Source organism: Bufo gargarizans, chromosome 5, assembly GCF_014858855.1.
Source record: "Bufo gargarizans isolate SCDJY-AF-19 chromosome 5, ASM1485885v1, whole genome shotgun sequence".
Classification (NCBI taxonomy): domain Eukaryota; kingdom Metazoa; phylum Chordata; class Amphibia; order Anura; family Bufonidae; genus Bufo; species Bufo gargarizans.
The window spans coordinates 465560147-465577100 of NC_058084.1; the positions used below are offsets into that span (position 1 = coordinate 465560147).

Below are 16954 nucleotides of genomic sequence, written 5' to 3' on the forward strand. Positions count from 1 at the left end.
AAATGACTCTGCTGCCCGATCCTTTAATGATAATGAGAATATTCTACTCACCCTTCCCGGTAATGAGATGACCCTGTTTCCACCACCCCCTAATGATAAGATAACTTTTCTGACCCCACCTCTCTAATAATAATGAGATAATTTCGGACTCCGTGCTTTAGTGATCATAGAACGATTCTGCTGGCACAACCCTCTAATTTTAAAGGGGTTGTCCGGGTTCAGAGCTGAACCCAGACATCCCTTCATTTTCACCCCGGCAGCCCCCCCCTGACATGAGCATCGGAGCAGTTCATGCTTCAATGCTCTCCTTTGACCTGCACTAAATCACGCAGGGCAAAGGCATTTTTTTTTAGATCCAGTGACGTACTGGGGCTCTCCATGGGGCTGCCAGGAACCCCGGTGACGTCACCGGCACTGATGGGCGGGCTTTAGCGCTGCCCTAGCCAGTAAAACGGCTAGGGCAGCGCTAAAGCCCGCCCATCAGAGCCGGTGATGTTTTCGCCCGGCAGTGTGTTATTGAAAACCAAAGAGCCCGTGCCCTGCGCAATCTAGTGCAGGGCAAGGGAGCGCATCGGAGCATGAGATGCTCTAATGCCATGAAAATAAGGGTATGACAACCACTTTAATGAGATGACTCTGCTGACACTGTCCTCTAATGTTGAGATGACTCTGCTGACCCTGCACTCCTCAGGATAGGTCATCAATTTCAGATCAGTGTGGAGCCAACTTCCGTTACCCCTGTCGTTCAGCTGTTCACATAGGCTGCAGTCCTAAAAGAGCACTTAGGCCTTTACTAGGCCATATATGTCACCGTGCATCGGTCACATGGCCTAGGTGGATCTCAGTCCCATTCAATTAAATACCAATTGAACACCAAGCACAGCTGCAATCCAAAGGAGCTGTGAAGAGGCCGCAGCACTCACTGGAGCTCTAGTGAGCGCAGAGGCCCCTTTAAACAGCTGATCAGTCGGACCCCTGCCAATCTGATATCCTGAGGATAAGCCATCAGTATCAAATTTCTGGAAAATCCCTTAATAGGAGTTTACTCTGCTGACCCCACCCTTCAATGATGAGACAGCTCTGCTGACCCTAACAACCTCTAATGATAATGAGACGACTCTGCTGACCCTAACCTATAATGATAATGAGACGACTCTGCTGAGCCTAACCTCTAATGATAATGAGATGACTCTGCTGAGCCCACCCTCTAATAATAATGAGACGACTCTGCTGACCCTAACCTCTAATGATAATGAGACGACTCTGCTGAGCCCACCCTCTAATGATAATGAGACGACTCTGCTGAGCCCACCCTCTAATGATAATGAGACGACTCTGCTGAGCCCACCCTCTAATGATAATGAGACGACTCTGCTGAGCCTAACCTCTAATGATAATGAGACGACTCTGCTGAGCCCACCCTCTAATGATAATGAGACGACTCTGCTGAGCCCACCCTCTAATGATAATGAGACGACTCTGCTGAGCCCACCCTCTAATGATAATGAGACGACTCTGCTGAGCCCACCCTCTAATGATAATGAGACGACTCTGCTGAGCCCACCCTCTAATGATAATGAGACGACTCTGCTGAGCCCACCCTCTAATGATAATGAGACGACTCTGCTGAGCCCACCCTCTAATGATAATGAGACGACTCTGCTGAGCCCACCCTCTAATGATAATGAGACGACTCTGCTGAGCCCACCCTCTAATGATAATGAGACGACTCTGCTGAGCCCACCCTCTAATGATAATGAGATGACTCTGCTGACCCTAACCTCTAATGATAATGAGACGACTCTGCTGAGCCCACCCTCTAATGATTATGAGACGACTCTGCTGAGACCACCCTCTAATGATAATGAGACGACTCTGCTGAGCCCACCCTCTAATGATAATGAGACGACTCTGCTGAGCCCACCCTCTAATGATAATGAGACGACTCTGCTGAGACCACCCTCTAATGATAATGAGACGACTCTGCTGAGCCCACCCTCTAATGATAATGAGACGACTCTGCTGAGCCCACCCTCTAATGATAATGAGACGACTCTGCTGAGCCCACCCTCTAATGATATGAGACGACTCTGCTGACCCTAACCTCTAATGATAATGAGACGACTCTGCTGAGCCCACCCTCTAATGATAATGAGACGACTCTGCTGAGCCCACCCTCTAATGATAATGAGACGACTCTGCTGAGCCCACCCTCTAATGATAATGAGACGACTCTGCTGAGCCCACCCTCTAATGATAATGAGACGACTCTGCTGACCCTAACCTCTAATGATAATGAGACGACTCTGCTGAGCCCACCCTCTAATGATAATGAGACGACTCTGCTGAGCCCACCCTCTAATGATAATGAGACGACTCTGCTGAGCCCACCCTCTAATGATAATGAGACGACTCTGCTGAGCCTAACCTCTAATGATAATGAGACGACTCTGCTGAGCCCACCCTCTAATGATAATGAGACGACTCTGCTGAGCCCAACCTCTAATGATAATGAGACGACTCTGCTGAGCCCACCCTCTAATGATAATGAGACGACTCTGCTGAGCCCACCCTCTAATGATAATGAGACGACTCTGCTGAGCCCACCCTCTAATGATAATGAGACGACTCTGCTGAGCCCACCCTCTAATGATAATGAGACGACTCTGCTGAGACCACCCTCTAATGATAATGAGACGACTCTGCTGAGCCCACCCTCTAATGATAATGAGACGACTCTGCTGAGACCACCCTCTAATGATAATGAGACGACTCTGCTGAGCCCACCCTCTAATGATAATGAGACGACTCTGCTGAGCCCACCCTCTAATGATAATGAGACGACTCTGCTGAGCCCACCCTCTAATGATAATGAGATGACTCTGCTGACCCTAACCTCTAATGATAATGAGACGACTCTGCTGAGTCCACCCTCTAATGATAATGAGACGACTCTGCTGAGCCCACCCTCTAATGATAATGAGACGACTCTGCTGAGCCCACCCTCTAATGATAATGAGACGACTCTGCTGAGCCCACCCTCTAATGATAATGAGACGACTCTGCTGACCCTAACCTCTAATGATAATGAGACGACTCTGCTGAGCCCACCCTCTAATGATAATGAGACGACTCTGCTGAGCCTAACCTCTAATGATAATGAGACGACTCTGCTGAGCCTAACCTCTAATGATAATAAGACGACTCTGCTGAGCCTAACCTCTAATGATAATGAGACGACTCTGCTGAGCCTAACCTCTAATGATAATGAGACGACTCTGCTGAGCCTAACCTCTAATGATAATGAGATGACTACTGAGCCTAACCTCTAATGATAATGAGACGACTCTGGTGAGCCTAACCTCTAATGATAATGAGATGACTCTGCTGAGCCTAACCTCTAATGATAATGAGATGACTGCTGACCCTAACCTCTAATGATAATGAGATGACTCTACTGAGCCTAACCTCTAATGATAATGAGACGACTCTGCTGACCCTAACCTCTAATTGTGGGATGACTCTGCTGACCCTGCCCTATAATGGTTATGAGATAACTTTGCTCAACTCACCCTTAAATGATGAGAGAATTATGCTGATTCTGTTCCAGTCTACACAGGAAAGCTGAATAGTGAGCTGCAAAAGGATGTGTGAGTGTATTATGTGGCATGTTTTCTAAAAAATTTATTATGTATCATTTAGTAGTACGTTCTGAGACGAGGACATTAACTGGGACTGCAGTTACCCTTTAAATTGAGTCTCGTCCTTCAGCAGGTTGCCCTTGTGTACAGCGCTATTATTATCGGGTAGAACGCCCCCTCCCAGTTTTTGGATGTCCTTGGATTTGCTGATTGTTCTGTCTGCTGAATGTAAACAAAGTGTCCTTGGGAACGGGGCGTATTAGCACACTATCTCCTCAATAACCCCCTGCGTGCTACCTGCCCCCATCATCTGTTGCCATCTCTCTTTCTCTAAGGCTACTTTCACATTAGCGTTTTTTGCGGATCAGTCATCGATCTGCAAAAATGCTTCCCTTACCATAATACAACCGCATGCATCCGTCATGAACGGATCCGGTTGTATTATGTCTTCCATAGCCATGACATCCCCCATGAAAGTCAATGGGGGACGGATCAGTTTTCTATTGTGTCTTGCTCCGCACCACATCGCGGACAGAAAAACGCTGCTTGCAGCCTCCAGAGCGGACTGGAGACTGATCGGAGGCAAACTGATGCATTCTGAGCAGATCCTTTTCGGACCGCTTGTGAGAGCCCTGAACGGATCGCAGAAACGGAAAGCCAAAACGCCAGTGTGAAAGTAACCCGAGTCTCTGTCCCTTGTTCTTTCTATACGTCTCACAGTAAGGATCCATTCGCACGTCCGCAGAACGGGTCCGCATCCATTCCGCAAATTGCGGAATGTGTGCGGACCTATTCATTCTCTTTGGGCCAGGAGTGGATGTGGACACAGTGTGCCGTCCGCATCAGCATTTTTACGGAGCGTGCCCCCCGATCTTCCGGTCCGCCGCTCCGTAAAAAAATAGAATATGTCCTATTCTTGTCTGCATTTGCGGACAAGAATAGGCAGTTCTATGGGGGGTGACGGCCGGGTGTACTGCGGATCCGCAATATACTACGGACGTGTGAATGGACCCTTAGTTTGCTGCCTTTCTATTCTACTGCTGTCTCTCAGAGTCTTTGTTCTCTTGCCGTCTTTCCCTCCTGTCCTTCACTGTTTCGTTTGTATCTGTCTCTCTGCATCTATCTCTCACTGTTCTCCTGCTGTCTCTCTGCATCTATCTCTCACTGTTCTCCTGCTGTCTCTCTGCATCTATCTCTCACTGTTCTCCTGCTGTCTCTCTGCATCTATCTCTCACTGTTCTCCTGCTGCCTGTCTCGGTATTTCACCTGCCCCTCTCCATATCAGTGTTCTTCTGCTGATCTCTGTCTCACTGTACCCCTGCTGTCTATTTGTCCCGTCTCTCTCCCTCTCTCAGTAGCTCTACTTTCTCTGTCTCACTGTACCCCTGCTGTCTATTTGTCCCGTCTCTCTCCATCTCTCAGTTCCTCTACTTTCTCTGTCTCACTGTACCCCTGCTGTCTATTTGTCCCGTCTCTCTCCCTCTCTCAGTACCTCTACTTTCTCTGTCTCACTGTACCCCTGCTGTCTATTTGTCCCGTCTCTCTCCCTCTCTCAGTTCCTCTACTTTCTCTGTCTCACTGTACCCCTGCTGTCTATTTGTCCCGTCTCTCTCCATCTCTCAGTTCCTGTACTTTCTCTGTCTCACTGTACCCCTGCTGTCTATTTGTCCCGTCTCTCTCCCTCTCTCAGTAGCTCTACTTTCTCTGTCTCACTGTACCCCTGCTGTCTAATTGTCCCGTCTCTCTCCATCTCTCAGTTCCTCTACTTTCTGTCTCACTGTACCCCTGCTGTCTAATTGTCCCGTCTCTCTCCCTCTCTCAGTACCTCTACTTTCTCTGTCTCACTGTACCCCTGCTGTCTATTTGTCCCGTCTCTCTCCATCTCTCAGTTCCTGTACTTTCTCTGTCTCACTGTACCCCTGCTGTCTATTTGTCCCGTCTCTCTCCCTCTCTCAGTTCCTGTACTTTCTCTGTCTCACTGTACCCCTGCTGTCTATTTGTCCCGTCTCTCTCCCTCTCTCAGTTCCTGTACTTTCTCTGTCTCACTGTACCCCTGCTGTCTATTTGTCCCGTCTCTCTCCCTCTCTCAGTTCCTGTACTTTCTGTCTCACTGTACCCCTGCTGTCTATTTGTCCCGTCTCTCTCCCTCTCTCAGTACCTCTACTTTCTCTGTCTCACTGTACCCCTGCTGTCTATTTGTCCCGTCTCTCTCCCTCTCTCAGTTCCTCTACTTTCTCTGTCTCACTGTACCCCTGCTGTCTATTTGTCCCGTCTCTCTCCCTCTCTCAGTTCCTGTACTTTCTGTCTCACTGTACCCCTGCTGTCTATTTGTCCCGTCTCTCTCCATCTCTCAGTTCCTCTACTTTCTCTGTCTCACTGAACCCCTGCTGTCTATTTGTCCCGTCTCTCTCCCTCTCTCAGTTCCTGTACTTTCTCTGTCTCACTGTACCCCTGCTGTCTATTTGTCCCGTCTCTCTCCCTCTCTCTGTTCCTGTACTTTCTGTCTCACTGTACCCCTGCTGTCTATTTGTCCCGTCTCTCTCCCTCTCTCAGTACCTGTACTTTCTCTGTCTCACTGTACCCCTGCTGTCTATTTGTCCCGTCTCTCTCCCTCTCTCAGTTCCTCTACTTTCTCTGTCTCACTGTACCCCTGCTGTCTATTTGTCCCGTCTCTCTCCATCTCTCAGTTCCTCTACTTTCTCTGTCTCACTGTACCCCTGCTGTCTATTTGTCCCGTCTCTCTCCATCTCTCAGTTCCTCTACTTTCTCTGTCTCACTGTACCACTGCTGTCTATTTGTCCCGTCTCTCTCCATCTCTCAGTTCCTCTACTTTCTCTGTCTCACTGTACCCCTGCTGTCTATTTGTCCCGTCTCTCTCCCTCTCTCAGTTCCTCTACTTTCTCTGTCTCACTGTACCCCTGCTGTCTATTTGTCCCGTCTCTCTCCCTCTCTCAGTTCCTGTACTTTCTCTGTCTCACTGTACCCCTGCTGTCTATTTGTCCCGTCTCTCTCCCTCTCTCAGTACCTCTACTTTCTCTGTCTCAGTTCCCCTGCTGTCTCTGCTGGTCCACTGTCTCTCTCTAGCTTCTTCCTCTGAGCGCTCTCTTCCCATCTGCTGTTAATGAGGGCAGACCATTCACTGCTCACTTTAATTAGCGAGATCTCATTAGTAACCGCTGGATACATGCGCCGCTCTCTCTGCGTGACGTCTTGTGAGACATGAGCACTGGTCCTCCCCAAACATCAGATTCCCCCTCACACCGTATGTCCGGGATATAACCTTCACCTGCTGCGCAATTGTACACAAGGGGTACAACGGATAACACTTCCTGGCAGCCAATCACAGCCCCGGGAGACCCATCCTGTGACGGGGCGGCTCTGAGCCTGCAGAGGGAGGTGCGGGGCTTCACACCAGGCAACAGGTCACTTTATAGCAGTACTGTAGAGTAATAATACAGTATTACCTCACACTGCTCTAGAAGACCCCCAACTGATAGACAGCAGTCGTTATTATAACTGGGAGCACTATAAGGGGGCATCTTTTTCTACTGGTGGTTACTAGTAAGTGCACTCTGGCAGAGAATTATTATTATTGGCAGGACTTTTGGGCGCACTATTACTGTGGGGGGCACCCTGGCACAGTATTAGCTTAGGCCAATTATTTTTGGGGAGACACTACGTTTACGGCATTACTGTAAGGGACACTATTTGCTGGTGGAAATTATTTTTTAGGGCACTATCTGTGTGATACTAGTATTTTCAGGGGTACTGTTTCTGGAGTATAATATTGGGGAGCACAGTGGGAACAGTACTGGGGGTGTTCAGAAGGAGGGAGGAGGATGGAAAAGTAGGAAACTAAGATGTCTGTTTGTCAATCTCTGCAGAGACGAGAGATGCCTGACAGAAGTCATCATGGTGGTCTGGTCCAGATGAAGATGATAAGGAAAGAGAACGTCTACGTTAGAGGAGAGGTCACTGTATGTAAGAGGTATGTGGTGCTGCATTCTCCTGTATGTTTGGTAGGGCGGAATGTAATTTAAAAAGTTATCCATGGTGGGTCCTAATGTGGTATCTGTCATTCTGACAGGAAGTACTACAAGAAAACTACAACTACGCCTCTCTTAGACTGAACACGTCCATCTACCTGGGACTTCTGAGCAGAGCACTTATGTAGCTGGTCTCTACACTGCCCTGAACATTGTAGGCTTAGGTAAGTCCAAAGACAGGCAGTATATTAGTGATAGGGCCAATCTGCGGAAGCCACCTTGACGCCTGGTAGATGGGCCCGACACACACATTTGATCAAATATGTGCGCTAAGAGCTTCCATTGACTCGCTTATAGTCGGTATTGCACCACTTTTATTTAGAATGACCCCCATTTCTTAGCTCTATTGTTTGTATGTATAATGGTGTGCGGCTATATATATATATATTTTTTTTTTATTCTGACAGGAATGTTAGAAAGAATAGCACAGCATGCAGCACTATCAAATCCGAAGGAATTGCTCGTCAGAGGCTTAGGCTACTTTCACACTAGCGGCAGGACGGATCCGACAGGCTGTTCACCCTGTCGGATCCGTCCTGCTGCTATTTCACCGTGCCGCCGCTCCATCCCTATTGACTATAATGGGGACGGGGGCGGAGCTCTGGCGCAGCACGGCAGTTTGGGGTGAGAGGTCACCGGACTAAAAAGTCGGACATGCAGTACTTTTAGTCCGGCGGTCTTTCGTCGTGCTGCGCCGGAGCTCCGCCCCCGTCCCCATTATAGTCAATAGGGACGGAGCGGCGGCACAACGAAATAGTGGCAGGACGGATCCGACAGGGTGAACAGCCTGTCGGATCCGTCCTGCTGCTAGTGTGAAAGTAGCCTTAGAACAGAGAACACGGTGTCTTCCTTGGGGGTACTTGAATCTTCTTGTCCCTAGGGGGTGAAAAGGTTGAGAAGCACTGGAGACAATGCTCTAGTCTAGACACATCATCATCATCAGCAGATGTATCAGTCTGGTGTCCAGGACAAGTCTAAACTGACACAACTGTATCCACTTCTCAGCGAGAACAGTCCTAGCTGTGCGCAGGTTTACAGTTTCTGAATGGTGTTCTCATTCACAGGCAGCAAGCAGAGATCTTAAAAATTTTGAGAAATTGAGACACAGCATACACTAGAAAGCTGAGTTTCCATTATAAGGTGATTAAGCATTATGTGTATACAGTGAGAACAGAAGTATTTGAACACCCTGCGATTTTGCAAGTTCTCCCACTCTGGGATGGTGTTCTTGGGATGCAACTCATCCTTCTTTTTCCTCCAAACATGACGAGTGAACTTTAGACCAAAAAGTTCTACTTTGGTCTCCTCTGACCACATGACTTTCTCCCATTCCTCCTCTGGATCATCCAGATGGTCATTGGCAAACTTCAGACGGGCCTGGACCTGTGATGACTGGAGCAGCGGAACCTTCCGTGCAATGCATGATCTGAAACCATGACGGTGTAGTGTTCTACCGACAGTGACCTCTGAAGCTGTGGTCCCAGCTCTCCATGTCATTGACCAGCTCCTCCCTTGTAGTTCTGGGCTGATTCCTCACCTTTCTTATCATCAGTGATACCCCACGAGGTGAGATCTTGCATGGAATCGTCTTTAGCCTCTTCCACTTTCTAACAATTGCTCCAACAGTTGATCTATTTTCACCAAGCTGCTCGGCAATTGCCCCGTAGCCCTTTCCAGCCTTGTGGAGGTCCACAATATTGTCTCTGGTGTCTTTTGACAGCTCTTTGGTCTTGCCCATGGTAGTAGTTGGTGTCTGACTGACTGTGGGGTGGACAGGGGTCTTTACAAAGCTCAGACAGGTGCTACTAAGTTAGATTAATGAGTGGAGTAGAGGAGGACTTTTTAAAGGCGCAGTAACAGGTCTTTGAGAGCCAGAATTCTTGTGGTTTCTCAGGTGTTCAAATACTTCTTCTGTTCGGCGGAGCAAGACAGACATTCTTCAAAAATCATACAATGTGATTTCCTGATTTATTATTTTTTATTTATTTATTCTGTCTCTCGGAGTGGGAACGCACCTACAATGTGAAGTCCAGACCCCTCCATGATTACTAAGTGGGAGAACTTGCAAAATCGCAGGGAGTTCAAATACTTCTGTTCTCACTGTGTAACCGGAGCGACCCTCTAATCCTTACTGTCTGATGCCAGTTCTGTTCCCCCGTGTTACCCATGTATATGTGACATGCACCTACCTCTGTATATGTGACATGCACCTACCTCTGTATATGTGACATGCACCTACCTCTGTATATGTGACATGCACCTACCTCTGTATATGTGACATGCACCTACCTCAGTATATGTGACATGCACCTACCTCTGTATATGTGACATGCACCTACCTCTGTATATGTGACATGCACCTACCTCTGTATATGTGACATGCACCTACCTCTGTATATGTGACATGCACCAACCTCTGTATATGTGACATGCACCTACCTCTGTATATGTGACATGCACCTACCTCTGTATATGTGACATGCACCTACCTCTGTATATGTGACATGCACCTACCTCTGTATATGTGACATGCACCTACCTCTGTATATGTGACATGCACCTACCTCTGTATATGTGACATGCACCTACCTCTGTATGTGTGACATGCACCTACCTCTGTATATGTGACATGCACCTACCTCTGTATATGTGACATGCACCAACCTCTGTATATGTGACATGCACCTACCTCTGTATATGTGACATGCACCTACCTCTGTATATGTGACATGCACCTACCTCTGTATATGTGACATGCACCTACCTCTGTATATGTGACATGCACCTACCTCTGTATGTGTGACATGCACCTACCTCTGTATATGTGACATGCACCTACCTCTGTATATGTGACATGCACCTACCTCTGTATGTTCAGTACACGGAGTCGATCCGGGCTCAGCCGGGGATAATTAGACGCTCCGCCATATGGCTTATTTCAGCCTCATTTACTGACAGCCGCCACAAACATCACATTTATTGTAACGTAAACGGCATCCGGGAACCAGAGAGCGTCCGTATACAGAGGACATAGACAGGCTCTCCATACCTCTCTATTACCTGCTGTCTCTTTATACCTCTCTATTACCTGCTGTCTCTTTATACCTCTCTATTACCTGCTGTCTCTCCATACCTCTCTATTACCTGCTGTCTCTCCATACTTCTCTTCTACCCGCTGTCTCTCCATACCTCTCTATTACCTGCTGTCTCTCCATACCTCTCTATTACCTGCTGTCTCTCCATACTTCTCTTCTACCCGCTGTCTCTCCATACCTCTCTATTACCTGCTGTCTCTCCATACCTCTCTATTACCTGCTGTCTCTCCATACCTCTCTATTACCTGCTGTCTCTCCATACCTCTCTATTACCTGCTGTCTCTCCATACCTCTCTATTACCTGCTGTCTCTCCATACCTCTCTATTACCTGCTGTCTCTCCATACCTCTCTATTACCTGCTGTCTCTCCATACCTCTCTATTACCTGCTGTCTCTCTATACTTCTCTTCTCCCCGCTCTCTCCTGTATTATGCCGCTCACCTCTCTCTAACATTAATAATTCACTGTCATTTTGCACGTTGTGTGATTGTGTGACACAATCCTAGTATCACAGCGCCGCGGACGGGAACAGTTCTGCTAATAAATCTTACACAGGGTACACTGCACAGTACCACTTCTCCTGTATACGCGTACATTGCACAGTACCACTTCTCCTGTATACGCGTACACTGCACAGTACCACTTCCCCTGTATACACGTACAGTGCACAGTACCACTTCCCCTGTATACACGTACAGTGCACAGTACCACTTCCCCTGTATACGCGTACACTGCACAGTACCACTTCTCCTGTATACGCGTACATTGCACAGTACCACTTCTCCTGTATACGCGTACACTGCACAGTACCACTTCCCCTGTATACACGTACAGTGCACAGTACCACTTCCCCTGTATACACGTACAGTGCACAGTACCACTTCCCCTGTATACACGTACAGTGCACAGTACCACTTCCCCTGTATACACGTACAGTGCACAGTACCACTTCAGCTGTATACACGTACAGTGCACAGTACCACTTCCCCTGTATACACGTACAGTGCACAGTACCACTTCCCCTGTATACACGTACAGTGCACAGTACCACTTCTCCTGTATACACATACACTGCACAGTACCACTTCCCCTGTATACACGTACAGTGCACAGTACCACTTCCCCTGTATACGCGTACACTGCACAGTACCACTTCTCCTGTATACGCGTACATTGCACAGTACCACTTCTCCTGTATACGCGTACACTGCACAGTACCACTTCTCCTGTATACACGTACACTGCACAGTACCACTTCCCCTGTATACACGTACAGTGCACAGTACCACTTCTCCTGTATACGCGTACACTGCACAGTACCACTTCTCCTGTATACACGTACACTGCACAGTACCACTTCCCCTGTATACACGTACACTGCAGAGTACCACTTCTCCTGTATACACGTCCAGTGCACAGTACCACTTCTCCTGTATACACGTACACTGCAGAGTACCACTTCTCCTGTATACGCGTACACTGCACAGTACCACTTCCCCTGTATACACGTACAGTGCACAGTACCACTTCTCCTGTATACGCGTACACTGCACAGTACCACTTCTCCTGTATACGCGTACACTGCACAGTACCACTTCCCCTGTATACACGTACAGTGCACAGTACCACTTCCCCTGTATACGCGTACACTGCACAGTACCACTTCTCCTGTATACACGTACACTGCACAGTACCACTTCTCCTGTATTTGCGTACACTGCACAGTACCACTTCTCCTGTATACACGTACACTGCACAGTACCACTTCTCCTGTATTTGCGTACACTGCACAGTACCACTTCTCCTGTATTTGCGTACACTGCACAGTACCACTTCTCCTGTATACGCGTACACTGCACAGTACCACTTCCCCTGTATACACGTACAGTGCACAGTACCACTTCTCCTGTATACACGTACACTGCACAGTACCACTTCTCCTGTATACGCGTACACTGCACAGTACCACTTCTCCTGTATACGCGTACACTGCACAGTACCACTTCCCCTGTATACGCGTACACTGCACAGTACCACTTCCCCTGTATACGCGTACACTGCACAGTACCACTTCACCTGTATACGCGTACACTGCACAGTACCACTTCCCCTGTATACGCGTACACTGCACAGTACCACTTCTCCTGTATACACGTACACTGCACAGTACCACTTCTCCTGTATACGCGTACACTGCACAGTACCACTTCCCCTGTATACGCGTACACTGCACAGTACCACTTCTCCTGTATACACGTACACTGCACAGTACCACTTCTCCTGTATACGCGTACACTGCACAGTACCACTTCTCCTGTATACACGTACACTGCACAGTACCACTTCTCCTGTATACGCGTACAGTGCACAGTACCACTTCCCCTGTATACGCGTACACTGCACAGTACCACTTCTCCTGTATACACATACACTGCACAGTACCACTTCCCCTGTATACACGTACAGTGCACAGTACCACTTCCCCTGTATACGCGTACACTGCACAGTACCACTTCTCCTGTATACACGTACATTGCACAGTACCACTTCTCCTGTATACGCGTACACTGCACAGTACCACTTCTCCTGTATACACGTACACTGCACAGTACCACTTCCCCTGTATACACGTACAGTGCACAGTACCACTTCTCCTGTATACGCGTACACTGCACAGTACCACTTCTCCTGTATACGCGTACACTGCACAGTACCACTTCCCCTGTATACACGTACAGTGCACAGTACCACTTCCCCTGTATACGCGTACACTGCACAGTACCACTTCTCCTGTATACACGTACACTGCACAGTACCACTTCTCCTGTATTTGCGTACACTGCACAGTACCACTTCTCCTGTATACACGTACACTGCACAGTACCACTTCTCCTGTATTTGCGTACACTGCACAGTACCACTTCTCCTGTATACACGTACAGTGCACAGTACCACTTCTCCTGTATTTGCGTACACTGCACAGTACCACTTCTCCTGTATACGCGTACACTGCACAGTACCACTTCCCCTGTATACACGTACAGTGCACAGTACCACTTCTCCTGTATACACGTACACTGCACAGTACCACTTCTCCTGTATACGCGTACACTGCACAGTACCACTTCTCCTGTATACACATACACTGCACAGTACCACTTCTCCTGTATACACATACACTGCACAGTACCACTTCTCCTGTATACACATACACTGCACAGTACCACTTCTCCTGTATACACGTACACTGCACAGTACCACTTCTCCTGTATACACGTACAGTGCACAGTACCACTTCTCCTGTATACATGCACACTGCACAGTACCACTTCTCCTGTATCCACGCACACTGCACAGTACCACTTCTCCTGTATACATGTACACCGCACAGTACCACTTCTCCTGTATACACGCACAGTACCACTTCTCCTGTATACATGCACAGTACCACTTCTCCTGTATACACGCACAGTACCACTTGTACCACTTCTCCTGTATACATGGACACTGCACAGTACCACTTCTCCTGTATCCACGCACACTGCACAGTACCACTTCTCCTGTATACACGCACAGTACCACTTCTCCTGTATACATGCACAGTACCACTTCTCCTGTATACACGCACAGTACCACTTCTCCTGTATACATGCACAGTACCACTTCTCCTGTATACACGCACAGTACCACTTGTACCACTTCTCCTGTATACACATACACTGCACAGTACCACTTCTCCTGTATACATGCACAGTACCACTTCTCCTGTATACACGCACAGTACCACTTCTCCTGTATACATGCACAGTACCACTTCTCCTGTATACACTGCACAGTACCACTTCTCCTGTATACATGGACACTGCACAGTACCACTTCCCCTGTATACACGTACAGTGCACAGTACCACTTCCCCTGTATACGCGTACACTGCACAGTACCACTTCTCCTGTATACACATACACTGCACAGTACCACTTCTCCTGTATACACATACACTGCACAGTACCACTTCTCCTGTATACACGTACACTGCACAGTACCACTTCTGTATACACGTACAGTGCACAGTACCACTTCTCCTGTATACATGCACACTGCACAGTACCACTTCTCCTGTATCCACGCACACTGCACAGTACCACTTCTCCTGTATACATGTACACCGCACAGTACCACTTCTCCTGTATACACGCACAGTACCACTTCTCCTGTATACATGCACAGTACCACTTCTCCTGTATACACGCACAGTACCACTTGTACCACTTCTCCTGTATACATGGACACTGCACAGTACCACTTCTCCTGTATCCACGCACACTGCACAGTACCACTTCTCCTGTATACACGCACAGTACCACTTCTCCTGTATACATGCACAGTACCACTTCTCCTGTATACACGCACAGTACCACTTCTCCTGTATACATGCACAGTACCACTTCTCCTGTATACACGCACAGTACCACTTGTACCACTTCTCCTGTATACACATACACTGCACAGTACCACTTCTCCTGTATACATGCACAGTACCACTTCTCCTGTATACACGCACAGTACCACTTCTCCTGTATACATGCACAGTACCACTTCTCCTGTATACACTGCACAGTACCACTTCTCCTGTATACATGGACACTGCACAGTACCACTTCTCCTGTATACATGGACACTGCACAGTACCACTTCTCCTGTATACACGCACAGTACCACTTCTCCTGTATACATGCACAGTACCACTTCTCCTGTATACATGCACAGTACCACTTCTCCTGTATACACGCACAGTACCACTTCTCCTGTATACACGCACAGTACCACTTCTCCTGTATACATGCACAGTACCACTTCCCCTGTATACACGTACAGTGCACAGTACCACTTCTCTTGTATACACGTACAGTGCACAGTACCACTTCTCTTGTATACACGTACAGTGCACAGTACCACTTCTCCTGTATACACGTACAGTGCACAGTACCACTTCTCTTGTATACACGTACAGTGCACAGTACCACTTCTCTTGTATACACGTACAGTGCACAGTACCACTTCCCCTGTATACATGCACAGTACCACTTCCCCTGTATACATGCACAGTACCACTTCCCCTGTATACATGCACAGTACCACTTCCCCTGTATACACGCACAGTACCACTTGTACCCTGCTGGGGGTGACTGGTCAGACATTACCTGATGCTCTGGTGATTTTAGTGACTTGTGACGATGGAGCGCAGATCACAGGGAGGAAACTGCTCCAGTAATACAGACTACAGGACACTATTTCCAGTTGACAGGTAGCAGTGTTATTATCTCAGCAAGCATTACAAGGCTGAACTTTGTATATTCATACAACATAATCCAGTCATACAAAGTCCTACCTAGCATTTTCAAGATCTCTGCTTGCTGTCAGATCCTGCACTCACACATCTGGTCTTTGTAAACTATTTTCTGTCCACTAAAGCAATGCAGCAATCTCTGCTGTCCTGCGTTCTGCTCTGATCCATTGTAACAAACCCCCAGCTGTCTCGGCAGCAATAACTATACAAGAATATCTCCAGTCACCTAAAGTAAGCAGAGATTGTGAAAATGGTGTGGAACTGAATCACAGAGCACACATCAGAGTGGCATGAAACAGTACAAGCCCCGTGAGTGATGTCACTGAGGAGATGTGATGTCACCCATCCCTGCATGGGGGGGGGGGGGCTCTCAGAATAGCCTGCTTCTGAGCTCTTCTTCTCTCTTAAAGGGATTTTCCTTTTTGTTAAACCCTTTAATGATGAGGTGATGGCAGAGATATGGAGAGAGCAGCGCCCCGAGAGGAGAAATGAAGTATTGCACTGACCCTGGTCAGGTCCTGGTCCTCACAGGTGGATGAGGAATGGGGGGTCCAAGGTAGGACATAAAACCTTGTGACCCCCAAAGGGGAGGGGCTTATGTGAGGGGTGCATTTCCAGCCCCGGGCTGGCACTTTGGGGGTGCAGCAGTAAAGCGAGGACAGTGTGACGGCCGCCTTTCCCCTATAAATACACATAACACATACGTATCCGCTGTTCCCCTGAGGCAGTGCACCATGCTGTGATCTATGTGGTAGCACACCCGGCTCTGCTGAGCGGTGCAGCAGGGAGGAGGCTGGGACGTTATTTCATCGCAGGTGTGTAATA

The 16954-nt window shown here is 48.1% G+C and overlaps 1 protein-coding gene across 1 annotated transcript in view; it reads right to left on the reverse strand.

Annotated features, from left to right (window-relative positions):
* The window catches only part of KCNH2 (potassium voltage-gated channel subfamily H member 2), a 228966-nt gene that overhangs the window by 42213 nt on the left and 169799 nt on the right, over positions 1–16954 (reverse strand). The window lies entirely within an intron of this gene.